Source organism: Euprymna scolopes, chromosome 10 (assembly GCF_053919585.1).
Source record: "Euprymna scolopes isolate OS-2025 chromosome 10, ASM5391958v1, whole genome shotgun sequence".
Lineage (NCBI taxonomy): Eukaryota > Metazoa > Mollusca > Cephalopoda > Sepiida > Sepiolidae > Euprymna > Euprymna scolopes.
Genome location: NC_136491.1, coordinates 144,741,631 through 144,768,904, shown reverse-complemented (window position 1 = coordinate 144,768,904; position 27,274 = coordinate 144,741,631). Strand labels below are relative to the sequence as shown.

The 27,274-nt window shown below is 33.3% G+C and overlaps 1 protein-coding gene across 38 annotated transcripts in view; it reads right to left on the bottom strand.

Moving 5' to 3' along the window:
- Positions 1-26,721, bottom strand: part of LOC145286304 (CUGBP Elav-like family member 1) — a 425,113-nt gene extending 398,392 nt beyond the window's left edge. For 29 of the 38 annotated variants that reach the window (XM_080135175.1, XM_080135178.1, XM_080135185.1 and 26 more), the window contains exon 1: positions 26,294-26,432. The gene's annotated coding sequence lies outside the window, so the exon portion shown is untranslated. Of the gene's footprint in view, positions 1-26,293 lie in introns of all 38 variants that reach the window. The other 9 variants (XM_080135208.1, XM_080135214.1, XM_080135207.1 and 6 more) reach the window with 2 other exon arrangements.
- Between the last annotated feature and the right edge of the window lie 553 nt (positions 26,722-27,274).

Below are 27,274 nucleotides of genomic sequence, written 5' to 3'. Positions count from 1 at the left end.
ACACTCGGGTACCCACCGATTTTTTAAATTTTAATATTTAAACAGGCTTATTTAAGCCATTTTTCACGTGTTCGTTTTTCCGTTTTCATCGTTCATTTGCCTTACATTAGTTTTTTTTTGTATTTTTTTTCCCCGCTTAAGTTTTAACGTTGTTTTCTTTTTTTACTTCGCTTATAACAAACAAACCTACGTCGTCATCGTCGTCATAACGCTCGACGACTTCTGGGCGCACACCTGTCAATTTCATTCTTACTTAAATAAATTCAAACATCTTTCACTAACTCATTCTGGCTGGCCGATTTTATTTTCAAACTTCGCCTCAGGGCTTCGGGTTCGATCCTACCCCCCCCCCCCCGGGTTCTTTTTTATTTAACACCACACACACACACCTATAAACACCCGGGCACGGGGTACCCCCGCTAGTATAAATAGAAAGGAAGAAAAAAAACTATCAATAAGTATTAAAATTTATTGTTGCATGGATAGCATGCAATCATAAATATAATAATAGTAATGGTCGTATTATTAGTGTTAATAATAATGCAAACCTGTTTTAATATTAATTGGGAAATCTTTAAAATTAGTTTGCAATATTAGTAGAAAATACAACTTGTGCTTAGACAGAAAATATCAGATGATAAACTTCAAAAATTAAATTTATTTCTTAAAATGTACAAAAGTTTATAAGTAAAAACAAAATACAAATACTTGCTTCACTATTTAAACACAGATTAAGTATTATAAATAAATTAGAAAACTTATTAACAAATCAATATTAAATATAAAATAACAGATAAAATTGTCTTTGGTGTATGAATAATTAACAATATATGAAACAAAAGTGAAGAGAAGATCATAAAATTAATCATAAAAAAAAAAAATAAGATTACAAAATGTTAATATATACTTTTTAAGGTTTTGACAAATTAAAAAATACAAATTTCAAAGTAACATAAAAGATCTGATCTCAATTATTAAAGGAGAAAGCATATGCTTTGACCGTCAGCATTCAAAATAAGTTTCTTGTTTATTGCTTTGTTTTTTAGTCTTTGTTCACACTGAGTATCATTTGCATTCAATGAGGTTTAATGCTGAATTTTTGTTTTAAATTTAAAAAACTATAGCAAAAAAGTCCTTGTGAATATTAGATTGAACACAAGTTGCCTTTTTTTTTTGTTTCACCCCACCCCTCCAAAATGGAGATATTTCTTTTTCATATCTTTGTCGCTGGTGCTATGAAATTGTCAAAGATTTTACTGGATTAGCCGATTTCATAGCTTGTCAGCATCCATTTGTATACCTCCTCGGTTGATACAGGTAAGAGGAAAAAGGAATGAAATAAAGGAGTACAGAAGCGCTCCATTTCAAGAAAAACAAACCAAACTTTACTCTTCTCATGAGAATATTTGCAATTGAACCATAAACAATTTTACTCCATGTATTAATCTAATTCTTATAATCAAATCATTAATTTCACATCATTTTTTAAGAGAGATTTGTCAGTTTGTAATGATTCCAACCAAATAAAAAGCATGAATATTCACTCATGTATAGAAATGTTAGTAACGGAATTTTTAACCTCAACACTGCAGAGAAAGATATTTCTGCTAGTATTAAAATATTGATTGACCAGAACAGGATACTAAAGTACCTGATTACCTTAAGTAGGGTGTTGTTCACTGTCCACCCCAAAATTCATCTTGCACAATTATTTCTTTTATCTTTTGCTTATCAACAACACAAGCTCCTCCAACAGTCTTGATGGTTGGTTGGTTGGTTGTTTTTGTTTTACGGCATATCAACCCTTTTCGGGTTATTTAATGCCGAATCCAAAGATTTTGAAGAAAAAATTTTTAATAGAATATATTCGTTGTTTTCACGTCGGTTTCTATTTAACCCATAGTTGGGACCCTAACAGGTACTACCACTCCGGGTCAGAGTGGACCTGGGAGCAAGGGTAATTAAAGGATGGTTCCACACTCCCCAAAGCCCATAAGCTGGGGCCTCACCACTGGATATAGTTTAAGGTCATATCCAAGACCTCCAATAGTCTTGAACATTACACAAAACTGCATTCAGTGGTGAAGCCCCAGTGAGGAAGCTATGGGAAGCATAAGGTCATCTTAGTTATAGGACCTGTTAAATCAGTTAAATCTATCGTTTGCAAAATATATGTACACTTTGAGCTTTCAACAGAAAATGATCTAATGACAGCTGATATGCCATAAAAGCATCCAACCAATCAAATATAGAATGGATCGTGTTAAATCAGCAGGTGGGCAATAAATGCAGAGGAAATTGAACTCTTACTCTAAGTATCTGTGGCCTTCAAATTTTTTTTGTTTTTTCATTTCCTTTATTCTTCTAGATTTTTCTTTAAGACAATTTCCAAATTACATTAGTGCCAGATGTAATCTTCCGATTTTCAATTACTTAAGTTTTTGTTTTCTTTTCTTCTCTCATAAAAAAGGTATAATCAGGATTTTTTGTAGCCTTTATTTCTCTTTGAACATGCAACAGGAAAATGCTAAAGGGAAAAGGAACAAGAGAATGTCATAAAAGATCTCACGAGAGCATAGGTATGCGCAAGATTTGAACAAAATAAAACTGCAACACAAAAATGTAGCGTTTTCAACCTTCTGTTTTATTAAATCTGTATACTTTTAAAAATTTCCTCTCATAAGTCATATTAATGGATATAGTTTGATATAAACTAAAGATAACAGTTGTTAACTTTGCCAATAACCTCTAATATTTAAAACTACAATGAATTAAACAGACATTTTCTTTACAATGATCAGCTAAGGGAAGAATATTACAGAAATCCAATTTATGCAAAAGTTAACACCTTTCAAATATTAAATCAAACAAAACATACAACAGCATACATATCTATAAAATCAATAGTAAAAATTGGCAAAGTCACAAAGAAAAAAAATGCTGTTCTCACAAATGAAAATGTCCATTAATGCACAATTTCAAACGTGTATATTATTAAAAGAATGAAGCAACAAACAAAAGTATTTAAATTGCAGATTTAATATATTCAAAGCAATTGAAACGCTCCACTGTTTCTGCTTCTATGAATATAAAGCAAATAAGGGGAGTTTTTTTGTTAAATTTTGACATAAAAAGTTTATCATTGTTCATATTATTAGAAACTAATGAAGGAGTTACATTAAAATCAGGATAATATATTAAAATTATATTTTTGTAAAAATGATGAATAAAAATATTCAATCAACGAGTAAATTTTGTTGCCTATTCTGATAAAAAAATACAAATTGTATATTGTCACTAGTTTTTTTTATTTTATTTTTCTGAAATAGACAATAGAATACAAACATGCAGAGGGGTGACTGTGGCTAATGTGGTTAATGGTGTGCAATTGTTTTGTTACAAAGCAGCTGATGTATTATTGTTCTCATCTTGAGTATGATTTTCACAACGTTTCGGTCGATATAACCTCCGTCAAACTCAGGAATTTTATTTACTTCACGGGGGTAGCCTGCTCTTGTTCCGTAAGCCATAATTGGATAGAGGTCTTAAGTAATTTGCAAATGTATATTTTGGTCGCCCACACTGAGGATTGAACCTTCAACCTTCAGGAGAATATCACTTTTACAATTGATTTTTCCCAGTACTCTAACCACTGCACCACGACAGACAATTCTAGTATGAATTTTAGGAGCCTTAAACCTACTTTTTATTTCTAGTTGTAAATATCACCATTTATTACTATATATTAATGTATATCTATCTCTATACTTATTACTTATTACTTGTGTATATATACATGTTTTTTTACTTGTATATATTATCTATTGTTTATAATTACTGGTTCCCATATTGTATTGAATTCTATACTAGGTCTACTTAGCTTTTGGTTATTTCCCAGCATATGTGCTGTTTCTTTCAGTTGTCTTACTCTCCACCGTTCTTCTGTCTATAATTTTTACTTCGGCCCATAGTGGTAGATGGTTTCCTTTTTCTTTCCAGATATGGTCAGCTCTACCTGACCCCACCCCCAAAAAAAGAGGAAAGAGAGATGACGGTGGCCAAGTGGTTAACAGCTGAAAACCTGGATACGCCAAGTTCGAATCCAATTAATTCCACAGAAACATCTTTCATCTAGCCCACCTGACCTTGTGCCTAACCTACTGCTGAAGAGGTAAATAAAATAACATGTTCCCAAAGTGCTGAACATACATTTTGATGAACGTATGTTCAAGAATGCCAACAATCTTGACAGCAAGAAGTTTTATATAACAAGAGTACATATACAAGAAGTTATCTAACAAGAGGAGTATCATAGGTGGCAAAACTTTATATTAACTCATGCAATTAATAGGAGTTGGCAGTGTAACTTTTTAGGTCTTTGCATTGCGTTTCTTTATAAAAAATAAATTTTACGTTATTGGTTCTACAGAAAATGCCGGGTAGCCTGATCAGTGTTTAGTTAGTAGGAATATATTTAAATATTCTTTTTTGTTATTAATAACAAAAGAGGATATTTGAATAACAGAAAGAATGTTATCTAAGCGGATTAGGTATTAAAGATAAAATATTTATGATAAAATATGTACCAAGCATGTAACTTAGTGAAAAGGAATTTTAGTTTTCATAACATACACAGGAATTTCGATAAACAATAAAGATGATTTATTTGTGATGTCAGGGAACCAAAGAAAGGATTAGATAGATATACACGTGGGCAGTAAGGAGAGATCTGTGCGGTATTCAATGCCTTAGCGAATGAATGCGGGTCTTGTGCTCCAGGGTTTGAACTTGAGGCTCATAGAAGTCAAAGGAGTGAAATGACAAAATGTAGACTTGTCTAAAGTGTGTCCAACTCCAATGAAGGGATCCAGCATGGAAATAAATAATTATATCCAAATTCAAGTCTTGGTGTTTTCTCTTTAAAAAGAAAACCATCTTAATTGCAGGAAGCATGAACAAAACTTCGAAAAGGTGTCTTCTGCTAGTGTCCCCACTAGCAATGTTATTTGTCTCTTTAGTCAAAGAATGTCTATTTAAGTTGTCATTGTCCATAGTAAGGGTTCTGCATTTGCGAGTGATTTTTCAGAGTGAAGATTAAAAATAATGAAACGCTTATCTTTTGGCAATTGTATTTCTTTCACTGACAATCTCCCAAAGCTACTGAGTAAAAAATATCTTTTCAACTTTTTTTTATAAAAAGAAAATTAAATTATTTAAATTAAAGTTTAATAGAACAATATACTTTTATTTTTTTAACAAAGGCTGTTTAAAAAAATATCTGAAGAAATTAGAATGTTTATATCTTCAAGCATCAACATAAAATTTTTTACACAGTGATCACCACTTATCAAGGCCCGGAAGCCACTCAGGGATAAGGGTTATTGCAAGTACATTACGTTAGTGTGGAGATTTGATGAAGTGTTTAATTAAGGGGGTGGTTCATTAGGAAGTTGTTAACATTGGACTTGAAGACATCCAAGTTGTAGTCCGGAGGAAAGCAGGCAGACGGAACAGAGTTCCACAGGCGTGCAGTTCTAAGAAAGAAGCTTTGTTCATGGAATCCGCGTTTTGATTTAGGCACAGATATAGAGTGGGGGAAATTTTTCACAGTGGATTCAGCTAGACGGGTGTTTTTCGTGAAAGATTGGCGAAGGGGGACCAGAGATTGGAGTTCAGATGAGCACCTGCCATGGAAATAACGATAAAACAAGGATAGGCTCGCAACGTCTCTTCTGTGGGAGAGAGGTTGCAGGGTAGAGAAAAGGGCATCCCCCACTAAACCACGAAGTCTATTTTGTACTCTGTCAAGGCAGGATAGGCTGTTTTTAGCAGCTCTTGCCCAGATATGGCAACAGTATTCCATCCTTGGACGTACTTGACTTTTATATAGATAAAGAATTGCATCAGTAGTGAGATATCTTCTGGAGCGGTAGAAGGATCCCACCATCTTTCCAGCGACCTTGGCAACAGACTTGATGTACGTGTTCCATTTCAGATCAGGAGTAAATGTCAAACCCAGAAGCTTGTCAAAACACGGGGCCTCACCCAGACGAGAGCCATCCATCACAATTGATGATGCATATTTAGAATTACACTTATTAAAAAAAACACAGAAAAAATCTTTAAGATGTACATACTCGTCACAGAACGAACATGTCATATTCTAAAAATCATGTGAGTTTAGCTGGTAACTTTTCTATTTGGCTAATAAACGAAAATATTTAGTTGTCAAAGGCCAACTAACGATACGTTTGTCCATAGAGTCCTGATAGTTGTTGTACACACTTATAAAAATATTCACACATATGAACACTAGAGACGATTACAAAATATTAAAACGTGTGTGTATATATTAGTGATGGGACGATGCCAAAATTTTTCCCGATTCCGATTCCGATTCCGTTCAAAATTTCCGATTCCGATCCGATTCCCAATTCCGATTCCGATTCTTGTAAAATTTATACATATTTAATTAGAGGTTTTTTTTTTTTTTTTTTTCGTAAATTTTCAAATTATTACATAAACCCCTGGTTAATGTCCGCGTATATTTTATCTCAAATGTTTGCCTTGTAATTGATTAAAAATTGTAACACAACAAAACATTTATTTTGATTTTAAAACAAAGCTATATTGTACCAGTTCGTATTTACTGTATAACATGCTACTTACATGAATAGTGGAAAATATTCGAAGATTGGTAGGCAAAATAAGAAAACGATGTAAGAACAATATATTTAACAACGCCACTTAGCAAAGCCACATCTCATTGTTACGAACGAATTTCTAAATAATAATAATACTATTATGAAAACCATTTTTAACGTGAGATTGCGTGAGCTTTCTGTGCTTTCTCTCGCAGCTAAATCCCTATTCCAAAATGAAATATTACTTTTATAGATTACGTGTTAGAACATTTTTTTAATTGGCGGAAAGAAAAGCGATCATTTAGAATTTAGAGTGTAAGATCTGTTTCGAATATAAATTTAACGTAAAATGGTCATCATTTCTGGCCATCCTAATTCTTTATGGATATTAACTAAAGTGTTTCCCACTAAATTAAGTTCGGTTTGCAACGTTGTAAAACCATGTGTAATCGCTTAAAAAGTAGACACCCTATCCCTAATAAGCGCACATAATTTAAAATTGGTAACACACTACAGCTCATGTTACGTTATATTTATTTGTGAAACTGACCGTCAATTTTAAATTCCTAATCGTTTTATATTAGTGTTGTGTCGATTAATCGGAATCGGGAATCGGATAAATCGGTAATTTTGGGGGTATCGGAATCGGTATTGGAATCGGAAAAATTTGTGCCTAATTTCCGATTCCCAAATCGATTCTTTTAATATTTTTAAAAAGTTCATTTTAAATTGTTTGTACCGATTATAAATATTTCTTTCTTTTAAACTATTAGTAAAACTAAAGAAGATCTAAACTTATTTTATATGCGTAAAATAAACAAAACAAAAATTGAAACTTTGCGAAAATTCGCTAGGTAACCTTTAGAAGAATGCAGTTTATTTTCAAAGTAGCGAAAGAATTGTCTAAAATTAAAGAAATATTTTGCCCAGAAAAATAATATCAAACATTATTGCTAATTAAATGAAAAGTAGAATATAAAAGTGTTGGGTTTTGTCGGTATGTTTGCTGCTCCCTCACTCGGCAATCGGTATTGACAAATATAACAAGCCGTGCATGCATGGTCCCCCTCTATGTGAGGAGGGGGGATCGAATAAAGAGATAAAAAAGTGATACATAACTGATAAAAAAACAATTTTGAGTGAAAAAAAAATTTTCAAAAGTTTTCAGAAAAATGACTAAGTTCAACTTTTGCTCCACACCCAATATTAGCCCTAAAACCTCCAGGGCTTGTGACTCTGATTTTTCCCAGGGTCAGTGATACTTCCATCAGGTGTATATCAGGTATGCCCATGGTTTTGCCAAGTTTCAGAAAAATCTAATGAATGGATGAAAAGTTATTCTGAAAAATATGTCAATTTTGTCTATTTAGAGTCATTTTGAGGTATTTTTTTTACCTCTTTTGCCCCCATGGGGGAGCTGGTTACTTGTAAAAATGGACAAACGGCTATGTTTCAGGCCTTAAGACATGTAAATTTGAGTTCAGCACCATAAAAAAAAACACTAAATAGAGATACATTATCACATTTTAGACAAATATGAAAAAAAGAGCCTAAAAAAGGGGTGGTTTTTAGCCCTAAAAGTTCCTGGGAGGGCGCAAACCAGAGTTTTGCCAGGGTCAGCGATACTGAATTTACATTTGCAACAATTGACTTCACATTTTGGACAAGTTTCAGTAAAATCTAATGGACGGGAAAAAAGTTATGGGGCCAAAAGTGTCATTTTTGCCATTTTGGGCATTTTTTACCCCTTTTCAGCCCCTGGGGGAGCAACGAGAGTTTTCTTAAAAAAAAAACTCGATGTTGTGCACATCTACGTATTGGAGTACAACTTGTGGCAAAATTTCAGAAAAAAGTAATGGACGGTTATCCGGGAATCATCCGGAAGAACGGACGAACGAACGCCACTGAAAACTATAGTCCCTCTCCGATAAATCGGGGGGGGGGACCAACAAGGAATGGGCAAAATTGTGAAAAGGCTTGGCCTTTGATTTAATTTGAAATATGCTTCCAGTGTGATTTTCTTGGATTCTGCCGGTATTGTTTATGTTTATACTTAAGGATTGCTACGACGACGGCGCCAATCGCCTGAAGCCGAGGCCTCCGTGATATATATATATATATATATATATATATATATATATATATATCAAGGAGGCCTCGCTGAAGCCCGCCAATCTCACTCAAAAGTTGAGTTGAAAGTATTATGGTGTAATTAACACCTTCGATGCCGTTGGTTTCGACAACAATACTTTTTCACACCCACTTGCCAAATTTCTCAAGGAGTTTAATATGAAAAGATTTCAAAGGAATAGAGTTTTATTTTATTTTCCTGGAGCCACATTGTCTGACACCGTCGCATTTTTCTCGGGGGGGGGGGGGGGTCGGAAAAGTTAAAAATATACATGAATATCTCACAATGAATTTATCAAAGTCTGGATAAAATAGATAAAGAGAAAACATTTAGAAATTTTTCAGATTGAAAAAGAAATTATATTTACATTTAAAAGTCCCCCCTCATTGAAATTCTACTTTTGGACGATATTTGTAAACCCACTAAAAACCAAATTATTTTTAGATCTAGGATGAAGCTCTAAACTGTCTTCACGTATTAAAAAAGGGTGCTTGTGCAGTTTACACTATGTTAAAAAAACGAAAAATAAAAAAAAATATATATTCTACGTACTCGTTATGGAATGAAGTTCTCATAAAAAAATCACGTAATTTCATCAAATAGTTTTTATTTTATGCCGTAAAAACGATTTGGGAAATTCGGAATCTTCCTAAAAAAACTGCGATAATTAGTCAAGGGAGCGTAAAACAAAAACTATTTAATGAAATTACGTGATTTTGTTATGAGAACTTCATTCTATAACGAGTACGTAGATCTATAGAGTTTAGTTTTACTAATAGTTTAAAAGAAATAAATATTTATAATCGGTACAAGCAATTGAAAATTAACTTTTGAAAAATATTCAAAGAATCGATTTTGGAATCGGAAATTATACACAAATTTTTCCGATTCCGATGCCGATTCCGATTCCCCGAAAATTACCGATTTAACCGATTCCCGATTCCGATTCATCGGCACAACACTAATATATATATATATATATATATATATATACACACACACACACATACATACATATCGGCACATTACAACATTAAACAGAACTGTTATATACACAACTATATAACAGAACGAAATTGATGAAAATATTCCCAGCATGCAATACTGACTAATCCTTCAAAATATCCATAGATCAAAATAACTTCCAAGATTTAAAAGCCTTGTAACAAAAAAATCTCTTTATCCAAAAATAAAGACCTGATCAACATAATGAATCATGTGACTTATTTACTATGTTTACTTGTAAAAAGAATTAAAGTGTAGTATCTGTATAGTCAAAGTTTGATTTCTGTCCTGCTTTAAATAAGCAGGTGCAGAAGTGAATTTTGCTTTATTTGAAGATCCAAACTGGAGTTAAGTAAATTAAAAGATGCATTCAACCCAATAATTTCTGCTCAATTATAACGTGAAAGCAACAAGAAAATAGCAAGTTAAGAGTGCACGGATATGACACTGATCTTAGAATTCAACATTTTCTTATCAAAAAGATTATAGAGATTATGTGAGATTAGAAATCTATATTCAAAGATTATATTAACTATTTCAAGATTTTATAATTATAGATTTTGAATCTTTCAATATTAAAAACAATAATTACTAACAAAAAAATACAATTATTTTCTATATTTCATTTGTTTTTTCTTCTTCAGACTTTTGTATATATAATAATTTTGGAAATTTCTTGAATATTTTTTTTTTTTGTCCCTTCTTATAAAGGTGAAAAGAGTTGAAATAATTGTTAGTTGAGAGACTGGGTCAAAAATGTGTAGCTTTTTGACTAGAACCTCTTGACATTGAAGTATTTGGATTCTTCGCACTACTGTTTTTATCTTGAATGTCATTTTCACAATGTTTTGGTTGATGTAACCTCCGACCTTCTTTAGGTTATCTTGTCAAACTTGGAAATCTGCCCGAAATTTTGAATGGAGTCCTTTATTTAATCAAAATTCCAGGCAAATTTCAGAGTTTGATAGAATGATTCCATAGTTTGGCATGATACAATTGAAGAAGGTTGAAGGTTACACTGACAAAAATGTGAAAATAACACTTAAGATGAGAACAGTAGACTGAATAATCCAAATAATATGACTAATCAATCCTCATCTCAAAAATTCAGAACTGAATTTGAAGTTGATCATGTTGTAATCTGCAAAAAAGCTGTCCTGTGATAATGTGTTCCACAGAGTTATCCTTTGCAAATTCTGCATGACACGAAACACATTCAAAAGAAATATCTCAAATGTGTGAATGATTAGATAAGCTGCTTGGAAAATATATGTTAATCTTTTTTCTTTAATTTTCCATTGGGATGCTGAACAGTTATGTAGCTAACCATTGATTTACAAGTTGGTATTTGATCAGCATCAGCTGTGTGAAGCAGTCGAATGTGCCAACACCTGAACCCCTTAATGAACTGAGATTCCTAGGCATCACTGTAGATGTGGGTCAGAGCATCTAAATGGCTTATGTTTTAAAACATAGATGTTGAAATTCTGTCTATAAATTTTGGAGATGAAGATTGATTATGCGGACGACAATTAAAATACAACTACAAATTACTTAGGACTTTTAGTTATGGCAAACAGAATGAAAGCATACTACCCCTGTGGATTAAAAAGGGTTCTATTTAAAATGCTGTGCAGATTCAAGAGTTCAATAAGATACACCTGAAAGTCAGAGGTCATATCGACCAAAACGTGAAAATAACACTCAAGATGAGAATCCAAATAATAAGAATAAATGTTACAAATTTCAAATGAAACAATTTTTTTTACTTGTAAAAGCGCATGATTGGTTCAGTCTTCAAGTGATTCTCAAGAGATTGAACAAACATGAATGCTACTCACACGTCTCAACTCCAATCAATGGTGAAGCTTACTATCACATCGAAGGAAGAAATCATGACAGCATTGCCACTATACAATCTAAATCATATAGATCAGACTAAACACAAATAATCACGCATGTTCAGGCTAAATAAGTGCAAGGAGATAAAACAATAAACAGGCCGACATAAAATAGAGTTGCTTAAAGGTGGAATAAACATAATCAACAGTAACAGTTGCTACGATAAGCAATATTTAATTAAATCCACAAAAACATCAATATGCATGCATCGGTTCTTTCATACGACAAAGATGGGTAAATTTTCAGAATTTTTATAATATGCAATTTTTTGCTATATTAAATTTTAATTCAAATCAGAATTTAGTTTTTAATCAACAGGTTAAGACTTGACCATCTTTTGAAGCTTCACAAAATAAATACACGTCAAACATTTTTATTAATGGAGATTTAATGTCTGTTGACCTAAAGTGAGAATTACTTCTATTAATTAAACTATTGTACTATCTTTTAATGCTCAATTCAGTTTATTATGACATTTTAATATACTATTTTTCAATGCTTAATTCAAAGAGGGATGCGTACTATCTGTTATGATACCATTCTTCTAAGCACGACCTCCTCATCTTAGACGAGAGGGTGTAATGTAGTATATGTTTGTTTGTTATGGTACCATCTTCATAGGCTAACAAAAATTGCTAGTATTTATAATGGATTACAATGACCAACTTTTTTTTTTTTCTCACGTTCACCCCATATAGCAACTTGAACATAAGGGGCTACTATTTGGGGCATTGCCTAGAAAAGATTAACAAGATGTTGGTTTACATTACCATGTAAACTTCTGTATATCAGTACAGTCAAGGAAGAAGGTAGCAGGAAGGGAATTCCAAAGTCTAACTGTTCGAGGGAAGAAGCTATAAGAGTTGAAAGCTTTCTGGTATTTAGGGACCTCAACAGTGAAGGGTGAGATTTTGTTGCTAAGCGGGTTTGTTAGGAATTTTTTTTTTTTTTTTTTTTCAAGGTAGTCACCACTTATCAAGGCCCGGAAGCCACTCGGGGATAAGGGTTATTGTGTGTACTGTAGGTTAGTGTTGGAGATTTGATAAAGTGTCATACTTAAGGAGGCAGTTCATCAGAAATTTGTTCACATTGGACTTGAAGACATCCAGGTTGTAGTCCGGTCGGAAACAGGCAACCGGAATAGAGTTCCACAGGCGTGCAGTTCTAAGAAAGAAGCTTTGTTCATGGAATCTACATTTTGATTTTGGCACAGATAAGGAGTGGAGAAAATGTTTGACAGTGGTTTCAGCTAGTCGGGTGTTTATCGTGAAAGATTGTTGAGAGGAGACCAGAGATTGGAGTTCAGATGAGCACCTGCCATGGTAGTAACGATAAAACAAAGACAGGCTTGCAACGTCTCTCCTTTGCAGGGAAGAGAAAAGGGCATCACCCACTAGGCCACAAAGTCTATTTTGTACTCTGTCAAGGCAGGATAGGCTGTTTTTAGCAGCTCCTGCCCAGATGTGGCAGCAGTACTCCATCCTTGGACGTACTTGGCTTTTATACAGACATCAGGGGTGAGATATCTTCTGGGGCGGTAGAAGGATTCTACCATTTTTCCAGCAATCTTGGCAACTGACTTGATGTACGTATTCCATTTCAGGTCAGGGGTAAAGGTCAAGCCCAGTAGCTTATCAAAACATGGAGCTTCCCCTAGAGGAGAGCCATCCATATCAATTGATGTCAGATGGGGATCAGAGCGTTTATGATGTAAAGATAGGAACTTGGTTTTAGATGCATTAAAAGTTACCAGCCACCTCCTCCCCCACTGTACCACGTGCTCAAGATCAGAGGAGAGAGAATCTGAGAGAACTTTGTCATTTACGGCCTTCGATGTGTTGCCATAAATGGTCGTGTCATCAGCATAGATGTTAACGAATGATTTAAGTATGTGTTTTGGGAGATCATTGATGTATATCAGGAAGAGAGTTGGGCCTAGGATGGACCCCTGAGGGACTCCAGGATTAATATTGATGGCCTCTGATTTCTGCTCATCAACTACTATTATGAGCCTATCGGAGAGAAATGATTTTATGATCGAAAAAACATTTCCACTTATACCGTAGCTGGACATCTTGTGAAGTAGGCCCTTATGCCATACCTTATTGAAGGCCTGTGATATTTCAAGAGCAATTGCCCTAGAGAGGAAGCCTTTGTCAAGTGATTCGCTAATCCTATGAGATATAACAGTTAGCACATCTGCTGTAGATCTGGCAGAACGGCAACCATATTGCATGTCACTAAGAAGGTTATTTCTCCACTCCTTATCTCTATTTAATATGGATTCCAGCAGCTTACTCATGACACACAGGAGACTTATTGGTCTGTACTGAGAGAGAGGACTTATCACCTGAGTTCTTAAATACAGGGCATACTGATGAGGTTTTCCAGAGTGTTGGGAAGCACTTCTCTTTAAGGCAACGCTTTAAGAGTTTTGTAAGTATGGGGGCAAGTTCTAGTTAAAGCTTTTTCAGCACAATGATTGGAATGCCGTCAGGGCCAGTTGCTTTAGTGGAATCAAGGTTCTTGATTAGCTTGGCAACATCATGCACAGATATTTGTATGTTGCAGAGCATGTTGTCCGTTATAGGAGGAAATATGGAGAGTTGATGACTTTCGTCGCATAGGGTAGAATTAGCTGCAAAGTACGTACATCGAGGGGACACAAGTACAACAAGTTCATCAGAGCACATTCCATTAAAATATTTATAAAATAGGCACAGAGATGTAACATTGCAGAAATAGGACAGGGGTTGGAGCTTAGTTGACAAAGTGGGGCTTATCATATTGAAAACTTTTTGTAATCCTTCGAAATATAAAAAGCAATCTTGACACTTTTATAAATCACTGATCAAAAATAATTTAATTTTCAAAATCAAAGGACAAAAAGTTAAGCATGATGTTTTTTTTTGTAGAAATTTAGATAAAAACAAATACAAGAATGATTATAGAGCATGAATATTTTTATAGAAAGAAACCAAGTTAATACAGTCTATAAAAGGTTTAAAGAATAATGACATGTTGCCAAAAAAAATTAAAAAAAAAAAAAAAAAAAAGGATAGCAACAACTTATTCAAATAAACAGGTGATGAACCAACGAAAAAAAAAAAAAAACTATCAAGAGTAATGAGTGAAAAAAGTTCAATAATGACAAGAAAAATACAGACTTTGCCAGCATGTAAAACTTAATGTTAGTTGAACTTATTTATATCTAAACCTATAATACAGTTTGACCAAATTCAAAGGATAAACACTTTAGGGTTAACACAAAAAGCGCCCGTCTATCTACAACCACTACCAACAATTTCTCCTACTCTCTATAAGTACCTAGATCTAAGCACAAACTCCATGAACAAAGCTTCTTTCCTAGAACTACTTGTTCTACTGGCCTGCTTCCCAGCTGACTACAACATGGTTGTCTTCAAATTCAATGTAAACAAGTTTTTGATGTCTTGCTTCCTAAAATAATCAAACCCTACCCAATTTCCATCACTAACAATTACTACGCTGTTATCTCAGTGACCATCTTACACTCATTAACCCTTATCCTGGAGTAGCCTTTGGGCCTTGATAAGCAACGACTCTCTTGTAAAAAAACTTTGTTACAAAATCTTTGAGACCCCCTTTCAGATATTAAGAAACTTATTATAGAAAAGCTAAGAAAAATGCTCAACTACAGTCGAGTATGATCCAAAGGCTCCCCTTTCATTAACTGCTACACCGAAGTGTAAAAGAAAAGAGCCACCACTCCATTCCTAGGATTACTCCACTTGCTCTAACGTTAAGTGTTTAGTATGCACCATAACTACACATATGGTTAACTAATGAATGAGTCTTTGTGAATATATATGGCATAGTTCCAAAACCTAAGAAAATTGAGGTGCTACTAAATTTCATGTGCCCTCTATCAATAATTGCTGTGACTATTTGTGTACATCAAAACCTACATAATGAGTTGTATATCTCAACACCGGAAGTACAAGAAATGTACAAGATTATACTTTTTTTCTGCATTCCAAAGGACAAAAGTTCGATCTAGGCAGGCAAAAGGCAATCTATATAATATGAAAACTGCCAATCTTATTAACTTGTTAGTCTCCATGGATGACATCACCTATTACCAGATTAAAGACAGCAAGAAGAGATCATTTATGACGTCATAAATGCTGAAGGACAACAGGATGAAGTCATCTATTATTAAAACAGATAACCCATGGCAGTCATGGATTAGCTATATGAATAGCGATTGTGCTATTTATCTCCCTCCCATTGCAAGATGTGACACAAGGGCCAAAAAGTGAGATTAAAAGCCAGCACCCGACCTGCAAAATATGCCTTGGCAATCCCATATGCATTCTTTGATAGAGGCACCTCAAACAATTAACAATAAACTAACCTCTTCTCAAAGAAAGAAGACAAAGCCTAGAAGGGTAGATCTAGAACTATACAAAATCAAAGCCATAATTCAATATATATATATGCACACACTAGATGAATAGTTGAGACACCGAGAGTCTAGCATTCATTAATGATTGTTAACTAGACTAACAGGAACACTTCAAAAAGTGAAGGCTTAATTGTCAATACAAAACAATACTACGCAACAAGTGAATAGAACATTGAAATATATAGACTACATGATGTGTAGGATATGAAAAAATTACATCAACATTTCTTTAAACATAAAAAAATCTAAACAAAATTATTTGAAAGTTGGCAATGTATAAATTTGCATACTATATAAAGGCATGCAAATTTACTCTTAGCTTTAAATGAGGTTAACCAAAAAGGTCAAATTAGGTCAAATTCACAAATTAAAATCAGCAGAAATCGTTATATTTCAACAGTATTTTTTGTTAATACTAATAATATGTAAAGATATTAACAAAAAAAATTTTAACCGATATACCAGAAATATATAATGTTTTCATTTTGCATTCCATTTTTAGACCACCTCCATTTGAGTGAATTAAATAGGGTATTCAGTTTTGTTTTTTAAATCACAAGTCATGCACTATAACAAAAAGCACCTGTGGAAGAATTGGGTATACAACAGTTGAAACCTTGTGAAAGCATAATTAAAATGAAGGCAACAGTGTAAAACAAATGCAAAGAAAAAAAAGTCAGGTTAAAAAAAAAAACAAAAAAACAAGTTATAAATTTATAAAAATAAAAATTATATTTAAAAAATATCACAAATGAAATCTAGTGGCGAGAGGGAGGTCACTGAATGTAGGTGAATAGTTCAAGCAAGGACTTTAAAACTGATGTGGAGTTCGGACGGTTTTATTTTCAGTGAACTTCTCATCTGATTGTCAGCATGTGGAAAAGTTCCCTGCTATTTTTTTTAATATCATCCGAATTAAAAATTTAATAACAGGTTTTTTTTTTTGAAGAGGGGGGTCACTAGTACTTGTTTCACGTAAATAACCTTTTATTTAAATTTTTAGTGGATTTGGAGCAAAACCTTATGGAAAATTAAAATATTTGCAAAAGATTGCTATCTGGAGCCATTTTATCATCCAAGCTTTTTTTTTTTATTCATGATTAGATAAGTTCATTGAAAATTAAAATCAAGATTTACAAAATAATGAAGAAGTGACCAAAATATGAAGTCCTTTCTGACTAAAATTATGGATCAAAATTACAAAAAAAAATTATGGATCAAAATTACAAAAAAAAATTATGGATCAAAATTACAAAAAAAAATTATGGATCAAAATTACAAAAAATGATATATTTAAGATAGAATGTGTTAAATTTGCACAAAGTATCATAACTTTTGTCATTTTGAAAATGTTTGCAATTGAATGAAACATTTTTCTCAAAATAATTTCTTCCATATTATCAGATTGTATAACGAAAAGCAAATTCATTTATAAGGACTGCATAGTTCTTTGTATCAACTTATTTTTGGCATCAAACCATTCAATCGAAGTTGAAACAGAAGCAATAGTCCGGTACACAAGCACTATAACCCAATAGCCTGGGTCATATGACATATTGATTTCAATATATTAATTATTAAATAGCTACTAGAATTTCTTTATAATGAAAATACAATATTATATTCAGATGACCTCAAAAGAAGATTAAATCTGAAACAATATAAGGAGAAGAGTGCAGAACAAGAGACTTTGATGATATAGCCAGATTGAAAGTGTAGATGAGAGTTCTTTGGTTGGTAGATGTGGAATAGTTGAGGTAGCAGGCAATAATAAACCAAGGAAAATATGCAAGAAAGTGATAAGGATTAATTTGAGAGAGAGAGAGAGAGAGAGGTGCATGAATACCTGGCTACAGATAAATTAGTTTGGAAGTCAATTTCTAAAAGTTGTCCAACACATGTTACCATTAAATTGAATATGATGATGATTAGTAAGGCACTAAATTGTTTTTCTATTACATCATCTATCATATAAATCTTACCTGTCTGTTTAAATGTATGTATGTATGTCTGTCTGCCTAAAACTTTTGACGGAGACGACGGATTTTCATGAGATTGGTATCGTTTTGAAGCACGACCCTTCAGATGGCAAATATCGAAAAAATTGGTTAAAAACATTAATTCCTTCACCTTCAACTGGGCACTTTTCAACAAGGAGGGGATCGCTTTTTTCGCAGATCTTTTCGAAAGTCATCCCCCCTTTTCAATTGCCTAGCCTTAATTTAAACTTTCGCTATTTCGGGCTTGGTGATGGGTGCAACGGAAAAGATGTCACGTTTTTTTTCACATTCTTTTCATCCTTCGCAGTACAGGTTTGAGCCTGCCTTCAATGGAATCAGTAACTGTATCAAAATCGAGGAAAAATATTGACTAGTCTTAATTCAAACCTTTGCCACTTTTGGTGTTGCGATGGACAGCAAAAAGGTCACGTTACGTTATAGTTTTACACGTTCTCTTCCACCTTCGCGGTACAGGTTTCGGGCCTGCCTTCCTACTACCACTTTTTTTTTTTTTTCCTCAACACACACTTCCAAACACCCGGGAAATGCCAGGCACCCAGGCGAGTTTCCACTAAATAGTACAATACATAGAATGACATGATTATTTTCAATTATAACCATGCTTGTTAGACAAATTATTTAACAGAAGTTAGTTTTACATATACATGTTCCTTTTTTTGTTCATGCCAAAACAGATATGGTCTCCGAAGCATAAGGGGTTATTGTAAAAAGACTAGATTCATATGAGGGAAGAAATCAATCAGAAAGATTTTTCTTCACATTACATTTAAATTTCTGCATATAGCTACAGTAGGGGGAGCAGGCAAGGAATTCCAAAAGTAAGCAGTCTGCAAAAAGTTACTAAAGTAAAAAGTTTTGTCATCTAGTGACATCTACAAACAGTGGGGTGTGATTTTGTTGCTAGTCAGTGAGTCAGGGGATACAAGCGCAGTGAGTTCATCAGGGCACATTTGATGACAATAATTGTAAAACAAGCAAAAATAATGCAACAACAACAGTTGGTGCTTGGTAAATAGTATGGAACATGTTAGATAAGAAATTCTTTTTTGTCCAAAAGAGAGAGGCTAGCGATTAGTGCACCAACCCAAGATTGGTAACGTTATTCCATGCATAGGTCAGTGGTAGCTTTACAAAAAATATACAATACTGGTAGGTATAAAAAGTTTCATAAAATGTCCGTATTATTTGGATTCTTCGAATTACTGTTCTCATTTTAAGTGTCATTTTCACAACGTTTCAGCTGATGTAACTTCCAACCTTCTTTAAGTTTATCTTGTAAAACTCAGGAATGTTTCTGTTGTACTCGGGAATCTGCACAGAATTCTGAATGGAATTCTTTATTTACTTTACAAGGGTAGCATTTCTCATTTCATCAGCCATGATTCAATAGAAGTCCTAAGTTAGTCGCAAGGATCCATGGTGCAGTGGTTAGAGTACTTGGAAAAATTCAATTGTAAAGTGATATTCTACTAACAGTTGAAGGTTCAATCTTCAGTGTAGGCAACCGAAAAATACAATTGCAAATTACTTAGGACCTCTATCCAGTCAGGGCTGACAGAATGAGAGTATGAATAAATAAAGAGCTTGGTTCGAAATTTTGTGCAGATTCTCGAGTTCAGTAAGATATCCCTGAAGAAGATCAGAAGTTACATCAGTCGAAATGTGAAAATAACACTCAAGATGGGAACAGTAGTTCAAATAATACAAATAACCAATTCTCATTTCAAAAATTCTTAAATGTAATGGTTAAATGTGTATTCATTTTTGCATTGAATACTAATCCCTATTAAATCCTTAACTGTGCATTGAACAACACTATAATACTTAGTTCACTGCACCTTATTATAACAAACGTCCATACAAAGTTACAGCCAGATCGACCCAGTAGTTTCCAAGAAAAGTGGAATGGACAGACAAACTGACAAATATATAAATAAGAGATTATTGAATAAGTATTCATTGGATTATAATTCTGAAAATGGTTTCTTTATGTCTAGATTTGAAAATCCTATTTACATGAATATCACTGAAGATAGGCAAATAATTTGATGCTATTATCTCTAGATTTCTTTTTATTCTTTTGAAGAAAAAAAATCAAAGAACATTGATTACTGTATATGCGGAAAAAGGTCAAGGGAAGCAAAGCCTAATTGCCATTCTGTCATCTTATACCAACTTGGCAGTATTACCTGGCACTCACCGTAGTCTTAAATATCCTTCCAAGAAACTAGTTACAGATTTATCTTTTCTAACTAATGAATCACCACTTATGAAGGCTAAAAGTCATTTGATGATCAAGGTTCATGAGGTGGATGGATTGACAGTTGAATGATGATGAATGTTATGAAGGATTGAACGAAAAAATGAATGAAATTTGATTATTTATGGGGGTTGGTTTATAAGTGGTTATTGACATTAAATTTGAAAACAATCTGTTTCACAAATGGTAGTTTCTCATCATACAAATTTTGTTTACTGTTCATCATAAGATAGTTTTTTGCAATTATGGCAGAAAGACATGAAAGTTTACAAGAAGGAACCAAAAATTGAAACAGACACAAGTGTTAATAGCACAATAGTATTAAATGAAATGATATTACTAAATATAAATCCCTAAATAGACTTAATAGTTTAATAAATAGCAACAAGACTTCAATAATAAAAAGAATCTTAAACTTAACATCATAGCTGTATACGGTATAATCCCACTGACACATTGGTTTTCATTAGATCATCGAAGTTGAACAACACCGAGCCTGGTCAGTACCAAATGAGTGACTATTTGGGAATACTAGGCGCTGTATGTAAGAGGACCTCAACACTTCCCCACAAGAACTGCAAAAACCTAACAACCTGACTGATATACATGGAACTGGAGACAGCCTGTGAATTTAATATTCCCATGACACTTCCTTCTTTGGGGGAAGCCAGTTCAACATGCCTTGGGTGAATGTCATGTCTTTATATCATAACAGAAAAATTTGTTTGATTATATGGTTCATCTTCAAATAAGCAGATATATTATGGCCATAATACAAGGTGATAGAAAAGCCCTTTCAAATATGTATTCGATCCACTTACTCTTTTGGTTGGGTTTGATTTGCGAGTTTAATGGCAAATCAAAAATCATTTAATGCTGAAGCATGACAATCTTCCCATCCTCCCCCCCCACTACTACGCTCATCTCTATCACTCAATCTTCCAATTTGATCCTCCACACTGTTTTTTTTGCATCAAAAGATATCAAATATACTTTTTACTCTGAAGAAGCTTCAGTCAATAAAGAAAATCTATTTGATGGTTTTTGTCGTTTTGTGGTTTGTCCACTTTTCCATTTTATTTGCACATTCTGTCCGATTTCATCCTTATTTGACACCCATTGCAAACACTTCTTTAGACATGACTAGCATGGCAACCTGGGGTTGCCCAGAGAGTATGGACAATAAAATAGTTACCTGTGCCTAAACCTAAACAAAGCTTCTTTCTTAGAACTGCACACCTGTAGAACTCTGTTCTGTTTTCCTGCTCCAACTGATTACAATATGGTCAACTTCAAGTTCAACGTAAACAAGTTTATGATGAGCCGTCCCCTTAAGTAATCCAATTTACTAAATTTCCACTAATAACAATTACTATAATATTTTATCATGGACTACCGTACATACATTAACCCTTATCCTCGGGTGGCCTCCAGGCCTTGATAATTTGTGATTCCTTTAAAAAAAAAAAAAAAGTGGAGGCATAACATCTTTTAAAACCTCTATCATCACAACTTCAAAAAACAATGTGTTCTCATTCTGTCTGAGGCCATGCTGAAAAGAATATCTCAGCTTTTGGAATGTATCCAGTGTAGTTTCTAACATTTAACTGGACACCTATAAACAATTGCCCTTTACATAATTGAACACAAGTTGCTATTTTTATCCAAAGCAGAAATAACCTAGCAGAAATTACAGATTTATCCATTTACCAACAGTATTAGTGCATAAATCACTAGATTGCATTTCAACTTGATATAGCCAATTTTATAATCTGTCACAATCTTGCTGCCGATTCCCCACCCAGGTTAGACTCTATAAATCTTGCTCCTATCACAGTAGCTCATTATGCTTCAGCGACAAAATATCTTGTTACAGGTGCATAAAAGTATTTCGAAAAAAAAAAAATCTATTAGGTTAAGCCAGGCTTAACCTAATATTTTTTTTTCGAAATACTTTTACGAAATACTAGTATAAAAAGCACCTTGAAAATTTATGGAGGTACAGGCTTCAAGCCCGTACCTCCATAAATTTTCAAGGTGCTTTTTATACTAGTTAATAACATAAAAACTATATTAAAACAGTAAAATTTTAAAACTATAGAGTATTTTAGACTCAGAAATAAGGTTATATTTAATCTATAATATTTTCTTTTTATGTTGTTTTTATTGGGGGGAGGGGTCTTTTATGTTTTTAAATCTCTACCTGTTGCTATAGCGATGACCCTTATTCAAAGAGCTGGCCTTCTTCCGATGGAAACTGACTTCATTTTTCTTGATAAATGAGACTAGCAACAAATGTTTCGCGGCGCTGTTGCTATAGTAACGGTCACAACAGTCCTAAGAGGGCATTAACTTTGTCATTAGATTGGCATTTGCTCGGAGAGCAACTGTAGCGCCAATCACGGAAAAGCTGAGGAAGTGCTGATTTCTATAGTTATAGATGATCATTTATGACGACGACGACGACGACGACAATGATGATCACAGCAGCAGTGGCAGAAGATGTAAAGTCTGAAGATGAAAGCAGCTGAAGGGTTGCCAGATAGTAGGTGTTGTAGTAGTAACAGCCAGGCCGGGAGGAGGACGCATGGTCGGAACTAGTAGACTATTATTAGTAGAGATGGTACTAATGGTTTTCACCGAGGATGATAATGATGACGATAACGGTATTACTGAAATGGTGTCTACTGCTGAGGGGTGGAAGGGCTGTGACCTTCACGGTAAAAAAATAAATAAATACATTTTTCTTTTGTTGTTGCTTTACTTTAATAGATATTGCGACTTCCCGGCCATCAGTATTATATCAGAGTATGCTTCTATTCGGCTCTAAAAGGCCATCCTCCCAAGCATTGCCTCCTCTTTAAAGAGAGAAGTGATTAGTTTATTGCCAGTTAAACGAAGCGTCTCCACCGGGGAATATAGAACCTTGTATCAGACTGCATTTTTTTATAGGTAGTGGGGGGGGGGTTCTCCACTATAAAACTGACCTCGTGTCTAACTTTGCTGTTCTGGGAGACAGCTAAATATACGTACGGTTGTTTTTGTTAGTTCGTACTTCCCCCACCCCCGGCTTGTATCATCACGCCGGTCTGAGAAAAATGAAACCTCACGAAAAGACGACCCTCTATCATCACGATCACGCTGATCGAGGTAGTGGCAAGTAACACGAAATAGTTTTCGTCTAGATGTTTAGCGAATAAGCTCAGATTTAAATGTCAATTAGCATCATAATAAAAATTAGAACAGATTTCACGACAGTATAAAACTGATCAGCAATTAATTGTAAGCATAACTATTGCTGAATACGAAAAAAAAAATGGATTATGACCTGTGGAAGTGACACGTTCAAAGCAGGTGTGTGTTGTCACCAGCCTTGACACCATTAGGTAGTGGCGGTAGCATTTTTAGCCGGTATTTTTATTTACTTACTAAATGGATTTATCCGGTGTTGCTCGGGTAGACGTTTTTAGAGAAAAATAATTTAAAATATACTCATTATTTGCAGATATATTTTAACATCATTTTTAATTTATTTTCGTTCTATAATAGTAAAAGAGAAAAATTGAAATTGTGTTTATCAAAGGTTACATATAGACGAGAAACACAGACATGCGAGATTTTGTCAGAAAGTTTTGATGTTTTGTTGGTTTGTTTTTATTTTAGTACTTACGAGCCGGCCTAGATTTTAGATAGGATTTCCAGGTTATATATTATAAATTCAATCGTTACGATATCTTTTGTTTATTAAATTGTTAGATGAAAGTACAGAACAGTTACAAAACGCCATCCTCTTTACATGTTAAGAATGGATTTCTAAATAATAACGTTATTATTTCAGCACGGTCCGCACGGCATTTATATATATATATATATATATATATATATATATATATATATATATATATACCAGTAGCAGAGTAGCAATTTGTAACTACTAAAAAAATAACTTTTTAAAAATTAACAAAACTAAGTATATATTGAATCATTAACAACTTATTTTCAAATAATTGTTAAATGTAATATATATATATATATATATATATATATATATATATATATATATATATTGTATAATATTGCATTTAACAATATAAATCTATCTTCAAAAAATAAAATAAACATGAAACAAATTAAAGCAATTTTCCCTTTTCTCGCACTTCCTCCAATCAAACGCATTCATATTTAGAGATAAGATTTTATTTACATATATATATGACTTTAAAAGCATTATAAATAAAAGTTTACGAATAAATAAAGAAAAATAAGCGTAGAAACCACAATTATTTTGATTAAATAGGAATTGAAGAATTTCTGAATGGTCATAAAGTGAGGGACCAGTTTATGACATTCCACAGCGTTTTTGTAAAGGGGGAGGGGGCTTAAATTTCGATAATTCAAATAAAAAAAAAGATTGCAAACATGTTTTTTGTGTAAATAAAAGTTTGCAAATGAAATATTGAAAATAATTATGCAACAAGCAAAATATGTGAGGATGTTTAGGAAAAATTTCAAATTAAAAACAAAATACGAACATGAAAATGTTGTGGAATGTGGAACTGAATCTCGGATAAAAAAAAAAAAACAATGTTATTTATAAATGCTTTATAAATAAAAGTTATTCTATATAAAAACAAACAAACATTTATTTTATTTTATTTTTAATAATCTTAATAGAAAACTTAATTTATAAGTTGAAACACATACGAAACAAAGTTTTTTTGTTTTTTTGTGGTTGGTTGACATTTTTATAAATTTTACCAGATAAAAATATTTTTAGAGTAAATGAAAAGAAATTGGCCAAATTTATCGATTATGTCGAATTTGAAAAATATTTTTCAAATACAAATAAAAGGAAAATTATTTTGATACATATTTGAAGGGGGAAAATAACGTCTAAATAAACCTTTTTTTGGTTGTGTACGTTTTCGGCGTCCTAAATTCTATTTTCAAGCTGGTATTAGTAGTTATGGTTTTAAGATTGAATTGCAATTTAAGAAGTAAGATAGTAAAAAAAAAAATATTAAAATATAATAATTCCTGTTCTTTTAAGAAAAAAAGGTTTACCAAAAAAAGCTTTTTACATGCATATTATATGTTTTGGATGAATCATTTTTCTTTTGAATCTGTGACTTTAGAGTACCTTTTTTTCTACCTCATTTAAGTTTTCTTTTCTAATATTATTGAAATAAATCTTCACGCATACATATATTATATATAAATATAATATATGTATGCATGTATGCATGTAAAGCAATTTGAAAGCTACAAATCGTATAAACTAGCGTCTTTTAAAAAGAGAATTTAGGACGCTGAAAACGTACATAACAAAAACCATCTTTAGAATATCTACAAGAAAAAAAAAACTTCAAACGAGTAAGAATTTCTACTGAAAGAATAAATTCGTCCAAGAGGAGACCTTAAGCATTCCTTTTTTTATTTTTTAATATATATATTTTTAATTAACAAAACAAAAAAAATAAGTAAATAAAATATAAGCAAAAAGTGTGTCTGCGGAGGTGATGTAAACGGTCGAGATATGTATTTACTGCGATACATTTTGATGTACGTCTATATAGATAAATAGCAGATAATTTGAAAAAGGAGAATATAAGTATTTCTTTTTTTTTTTAAATAGCAGTGAATTCAGAAAATAAAAAAGAGGATGCCAGTGGTTCTCGTCTTTTCTGGTGTAAAATTTACTACTACATTTTAACATTCGGTTCGTTAACCAACACGACCCGGTTGTTTTTGAGGGTATGTCCTCTCGTTTAAGGGTCGATATGCGGCCCTAATAATGCCGGGTGGGTAACAAGAGGGTCCCCGTCGTGGGCAGGGGGTCTGTAAAGTGGGCCTGAACGAGAAAGAAGAAGGTGAAATGCTTACCTATTCGACGTGTGATGGGACACAGACAGACACTAAACACAACGAGACACAAACAAAATGGCGGACGGCAGAGGTAGCGGACGGTTTACCCACAATGCAGTGTTACACTTAGCAACATTCTACACGTGTTGCTGCTCACAACGATGATGATGATGATAGTAGCAGTGTTGTTGGTGCTTGTCGTGATGATGATGCTATTGCTTAGTAGTAGTGATGATGGCACACTACTTCTTGCACAAAAGAAAATCCCTCTCTCCTTTTTCTTTCTTTCTTTTTTTTTTACTAGCCTTCTCTTTTACTCTCCCCCCTCTCTCTCTCTTTGTCTATCTCTTTTTATTTATCCTCATTCTTTTTGCTTTTCTCCACAATGTTACACCTAGCAACACTCTACACGTGTTGTTGTTGATGATGATGATGATGATGATGATGATGATGGCAAACTATTTTTTACAGAAAAAATCCTTATACTTTTTCTTTTCCTCTTTTTTCTTTTCTTTTAGTTGTCACCTTTTTACTCTCTCTCTCTCTCTCTCTCTCTCTCTCTCTCTCTCTCTCTCTTTCACAGATATACAAAAGGAGGCTAAAGAGAAGAATCTCAGATCAGATGTGTTAAGCTGAATTTTTTTTAACAGAAGGATAAAATCCACTCAAGGCCAAAATCCACTCGAGGAAAAAAGTTAACGCGATGGAATGATTAATTGAGAGATGAAGAACTTTATGAGAGGATTGAAATAGATGGACTACACAGAGTTCAAATGGAAGTGGCTTCACAAAACTATAAATAGTAGAATTATAAATTATTATTCTTATAATGCAAAAGCTGTTAAACATATACTTCAATTCTTCCAGATGGGAGAGAAGTAGGAAATTATATTGCCCCCCCCCTCTTCCTACTGGATAAAGTAGTAGAGTAGACTCAATTCCCAAGCCTTGGTAAAGAAACTAGTTTAGGAGAAAGAAAACTAGCATCACACCATCATT